This window comes from Myotis brandtii, unplaced genomic scaffold (genome assembly GCF_000412655.1).
Source record: "Myotis brandtii unplaced genomic scaffold, ASM41265v1 scaffold185, whole genome shotgun sequence".
Taxonomy (NCBI): Eukaryota; Metazoa; Chordata; class Mammalia; order Chiroptera; family Vespertilionidae; genus Myotis; species Myotis brandtii.
Window position 1 is genome coordinate 10063681 of NW_005356870.1, and position 5689 is coordinate 10069369.

Below are 5689 nucleotides of genomic sequence, written 5' to 3' on the forward strand. Positions count from 1 at the left end.
TGGCCGTGGGGGGGGGGGGGGGGGGGGGGGGGGGGGGGGGTGATAGAGAGGCTACATTAATAGAGAGAACATTCCAGGTGACGAATTCCCTTACCTCTTACTAGAAAGTGAGAGCTGGAGAATGAAATGTGCTGGGCTTCCACAGGGGAAAGTATATGACGTTTCCCCAGGCAAAAGCCTGCGGAAGGCTCTCCTCAGCAAAGGGCAAGGAAGCCTTCAGTGCGGTCCTTTCCTAAAAGGCCAGGAAATAGCTCCTCGTTTCCCTCTACTGCCTGCCTTAGTCACTCCATACCTGAAAAGGTGGAATAAAAGTTGACGTGTTTATGTGAGGGCCAGGCCCAAGTGCTTCTGGCCTGATTGCTGTCCTGCTTTACTGCCTCATAAGCCATTTTCCTAGTGCTTGCTCTAAGCCTCTGCACTGCTTCTGCCCCGGGGACACCTAGAATGGACTGGGGATCTTTAAAGACATATTTTTGTCTTTTATTTCATTTTCATTTTTCCCAGCTTCATTGAGGTGTGCTTGAGAAATAATAATTGTGTTCCCTTTTGTTTTTGTTTTTTTCTCCCATTGACCCCCTTCTCCCTGTACCCGCCCTTCCCAAGCCTTTGCCACACTATTGTCTGTGTCCATGGGCTATGCATATATGCATGTAAGTTTCCTGGTTCATCTCTCTCTCTCCCCCTACCCCCGCCTGCCCTCTGAAATGTACGTCTGTTCATGGTTCTTTGTCTCTGTGTATGTTTAATGTGTACAATGTGATACTTTGATATACATTGTGAAATGAGTATCACAAACTAATTTACATATTCATCACCTCCCATAGTGATTGATTGATTGACTGATTTTGTGGTGAGAACACTCAAGATGAGAACTGGGCCTCTCTTATGACCCTTTTTCTTCAGCGGAAGTGCTTCTGAATGTTCTTTCGCCCCTAAATGGGAAGGGAAGGTGTTCTGTGTACATTTGATCTGTCACACAGGCTTGTTAGTGAAAGAGAACATTGGTTCATTGGTTTTCATGACCAGGAGATCCATTGCGCCTTTCACACAGCAGAGAAGAATCTGAGCCCTCCTTTTTAAAGGCCCATCACACTGAACCCTCCTTCTTAATGGCCCAGCACGCATAGTTCCCTGTGCTTCCAGAGCTTATCTTCTGCTGAGGTGATTCAGCTTTCGAGAAGTTTGAAGCAAGCACAGGCTGAGAGGTGAGGCAGTGAATGCAGAAAAATCTGCCAGCTCTTTTATAAAGGAATCCATACTGTAAGCTCCAGGACAGGCCGTTGTTTTTGTCTTTTTTAACTGCTTTATCTGCAGCACCTAGAACATGGCCCAGGACAGTAAGTACTCGATACTTACTCTTGGAATGAATGAGTAAAACTTAACCCAGATACGCTTTGGCTGCCAACAGAGGGAACATTTGTACACAGAGATATAAAATGAGGTCAGCGCAGCTGTCCCCCTTTGACAATTCTCCTTGCATTTGATGAACAAACAAGTGGTGGTTTACTGGTGGAGAGAATGGGCCCAGCTGGTTAGAGTCTTAACCTTACTTCTGGCAATGAATATAGCTTTGCATGGGTAATTGAAAGTTGCATGTCGTTACTTAAACCCATTATTTAGCTTGCATTTTTTTTTCTTATTCGCTTTTGTTGGGAGAAATGATACTTACCCCCCTCCCCAACACACACACACACACACCCCTTACATGCAAGTGAAGCTGTTTAAAATCTGGCCTTTCTCCACAAAATAATATATTTAGTATTTGACCATTATTTCTACACATAGCAGTTCTATTACTTCTGGATGAAAATTGTTACTAGCTTCCAAACATCCCATGCATCATTTTGGTTTAATGTGAAATCATTTGAAATACTGCAATAGGTCTAGCATCAAAAGATGGTAATGGAGAAAGAATTTCTAAATTGTCACTTAAAGCGGAAACAGATGCTGGGCAAGGAATGAAGTCAAAGTCTTGCTTTTGAAACTGTATTCTAATTGTTCTCTTTTCTCTTAAAGATAAAGGAGTGTGCATCTATGTCTAGGGGTTATTAGTTTCAGAAATAAAGGTCATGAACTTCAGGAACTGCACAAAGGCTTACAAATGTAAAAGCAATGATGTTTCCTAAATAGCATAAGTAATCTCTATTAAAATTCATGATGGTCATACTGAGTTACACAAAACTTTCCTCCAATAGTAATAACCTTAGGTGGATGATAAGAAAGTCAAGCCAGCCCTAGCTTGTTTGGCTCAGTGGATAGAGCATAAGCCTGTGGACTGAAGGGTCCCAGGTTCGATTCTGGTCAAGGGCACATGCATGGGTTGTGGGTTCAATCTCCAGTGGGGGGTGTGCAGGAGGCAACCAATCAATGATTCTCTTTCATCACTGATGTTTCTATCTCTGTCCCTCTCCCTTCCTCTCTGAAATCAATAAAAATATATTAAAAAAAAAGATAGTCAAGCCAAAGAAACAAATGCATTATTGTAGTGAAAACATTTACATGAATACTTTCATGTATATCTACACATATAAATTCCACAGATAAATTACAAATAATTAAAGAAAATAGTTCTTTTGAATGTGCCTGTTAAAATTTCTGCATTTATAAAATTTTTATTTCTATGACTTTAAAATTGATTCCAAATGTGAGGAATAAAGCAAATGCATGTAATTCATGATGGCATGATTAATCTGGCTGCACCTTAAATATGCACCTGTTTAATTTACCATCTATTCAACCACCCTAATGGTGCAAGCAAATCATAATAATTTTACTACTGAACTGGAAATTTAAATAATGTAAATATTTATAGATCCCTTCTAATCCCAGACTTGGCAAAGTTGATGCAAAACTGATTGAACATAGAAAGAAAAAAATTAAAAAGACAGTGTATTTAGAATAGGAAGTTGACTAGTCTTCAGTATTTTCAGATAATACCCAGCTTAATGTTACAACTGATTTGTCTGCTTTATAGTTTCTAAATATCAATTTGCATATACAAAATATATTAATTCTGTGCCAATTTTAGCATAAAATTCATTATTTTTGAAGTTGATTTTTCCTATCAAGGACTTCATATTTCTTGAGAAAGTTAGGCTTCTAGCCAATTGAGGTTATAGTAATTTTAATGATCCTATATAATAAAAGGCTAATATGCAAATCCACAAAACGGCAGAACAACTGGTCGATATGACACACACTGACCACCAGGGGGCATATGCTCAACACAGGAGCTGCCCCCTGGTGGTCAGTGCACTCCCACAAGGGGAGCACCACTCAGCCAGAAGCCCTGAGCCGGGCTCACTGCTGGTGAGCGCAGCGGCAGTGACGGGAGCCTCTCCTGCCTCTGTCGCAGCGCTAAAGATGTCTGATATCCCCCGAGGGCTTATGGACTGCAAGAGGGTGCTGGCCGGTCTGAGGGACCCCCCAAGTGCACTAATTTCGTGAACCTGGCCTCTAGTGTTATAATAATGCTGATATTTTATTTGTATAGTATAACTTTTAATATCTAAAGGGCTATCATATATGTACTTCATTTATTCAGCACTATACATTTTTACCTAGAAAGGGCAAGTAGCGATATTTTTAAGCCAATAAAGTTTCATACATATATCCAATATCACTATTAACAGAGAACTGTTGTTTGATCAGATTAAGAAAAAAGGAGCATGTATTGAGCAATCCTATATGTTCTACCTTCTACTGTGATGCTCTGAAGATGGGATAGTTACCTCTGTTAAGATTTTACCTGGTTGAGTGGTAGAACTGGGATGTAAATAAATATGTTTATATATGCATTTTGCTGGTTTTCTTTCTAGGAAATATTTTCTCTTCTTGTTAAAATTGTCATGGATGAACTTGGGTTATAACTTGGAGTACTCTTGCCATGCAAAGGAGTGGACTCCTAGGAATTGGGTTGGAGTGTGTGAACGTTTGCTCAGAATGCCCTGAAAAAGTATAGTTTAAGATACCAAAAAAATAATTTGGAGGTGGCTTTTTCAACACTTTTGGACACATTATACTCACATAAAACCCACATTTACATTTCAACATTATTTTTAAAATTATTGAATTTATTGGGGTGACATTGGTCACTGATTTCCAAAGAAGTATTTTTTTTTAAGAATTCCTCACTCTCATCCCATTTCTAATTCTCATCTTTGCACTGATCTTTCAACTTTGAATCTTACCACATCCTTCAGAGTCAGAGATGGAAAAGCTACAGGGATCCTGGGACGATTCAGATGGTTTTAGTCTGTCTGCCTGGTGCATATAGCAGCTGTGGGTGCACATTTCATAGCTCACAAACTTTTGTGTAGAAGAAAATGCAGGTTTGTTTTTCTATAACTGAATTTGATTTATAATATGAGGTATTTAATTCTGGTGGCTAAAATGTAATCTCATGTAATTCTAATAAACCCAGTTCATTCCACTTCTTGAGATTGCATTTAAGGTTGGAGAGTATTATTAGAAATCTCTATGTTTGGAGAAATGAAAATTTGCCTGACTCAGCTGTCGGCTCTCCATGGGGGCATAAGATATGTTACACATTTTCTTAGCCTGGTCCTTGGTTTCTTTTGTTAACCAGTCTGGCATATTCTACCAGGTTCCAAGTTCAATAACTCTCACAAGACAACCCACTTCAGGGATTTAAGAACTTTGTCTAACCCCGTGGATTTATGACTTTTCCGCCATCCTCATTATGGAGGATCTTCATTTCCTTTTGGGGCAGAAAAGTGACTCTTACTATGTCATGCATTCTTCCTAATCTATTATTTATAAGTGAACTTTGTTTCTTTGATTCCCTCATGGTTCTAGTATTTTGTTCTCAGAAAGACTTAAAAACCCTTGCCTCCCACATGTAATGACTTTACAATGAGTTTTGAAAGCTTATTTGAAAAAAAAGGCAAGATTAGTCTTCCTGTAACCACCCTCATCAGAGGTAAATAATAAGTGCTGCCTATAGGTAAAAGGTGAAAAGAATAAAAATAAGTTATGTAGAGAAAATAAGTTAGCTACAATATTTATTCCTATGTTTAGTAGAGAGTCTAAAAGAGTGATGGTTTGCTTTAAGTTATAACATGTTTGCTCATGGATGAATCAAAATGGCTATGGTAGAGCACATTTTTTAAAGGATTATAAGGAAAATTTTAAAGGAACGCAATTCTTCTTTCACAATTGATAGAATACTTATGCAGAAAATCAGCAAGGATATTAAAAAACTCTACCAATCAACTGGATATAATTAGTATTTAGAGCACACTACATCACAATGACTTCCTTTCAAGTGCCCAGCAAATATACCCCAAATAAACCATGTCCTTGTCCATGAAATAGACCTCAACAAATTGGGCTCAATTGTGTAATGATGAATGGGAGGTAGACTTTTGGTAGTGAGCATGATATAGCATATACAGATGTCCATGAATAATGTTGCCCACCTGAGACTTATCCTATATAATAAAAGGCTAATATGCAAATTGTCCCCTTGACTGGGAGTTCGACCAGGGGTGGCACTGGTTGGCCAACCATCCGTGGCCCTTCCCTGCAGCCAGCCCTGCCCCTGATCCCTCCCCGCACCGGTCCCACCCCTGATGGCCCCCCACACCTTGAGGGTGGGGACAGCCAGCCAACCACCCACAGCCTCTCCCCCCAGCCTGACCCTCTCCCCAGCCAGTCCCGCCCCTGA

General features: G+C 39.8%; 1 long non-coding RNA gene across 4 annotated transcripts in view; it reads left to right on the forward strand.

Annotated features, from left to right (window-relative positions):
• Positions 1-5689, forward strand: part of LOC106725736 — a 63595-nt gene that overhangs the window by 14616 nt on the left and 43290 nt on the right. Inside the window, exon 3 of one of the 4 annotated variants that reach the window (XR_001361667.1) lies at positions 1144-1181. The exons of the other annotated variants lie outside the window; for them this stretch is intronic. This is a non-coding gene — a long non-coding RNA (uncharacterized LOC106725736). Of the gene's footprint in view, positions 1-1143; positions 1182-5689 lie in introns of those variants that run through there. 4 annotated transcript variants of the gene reach the window in all.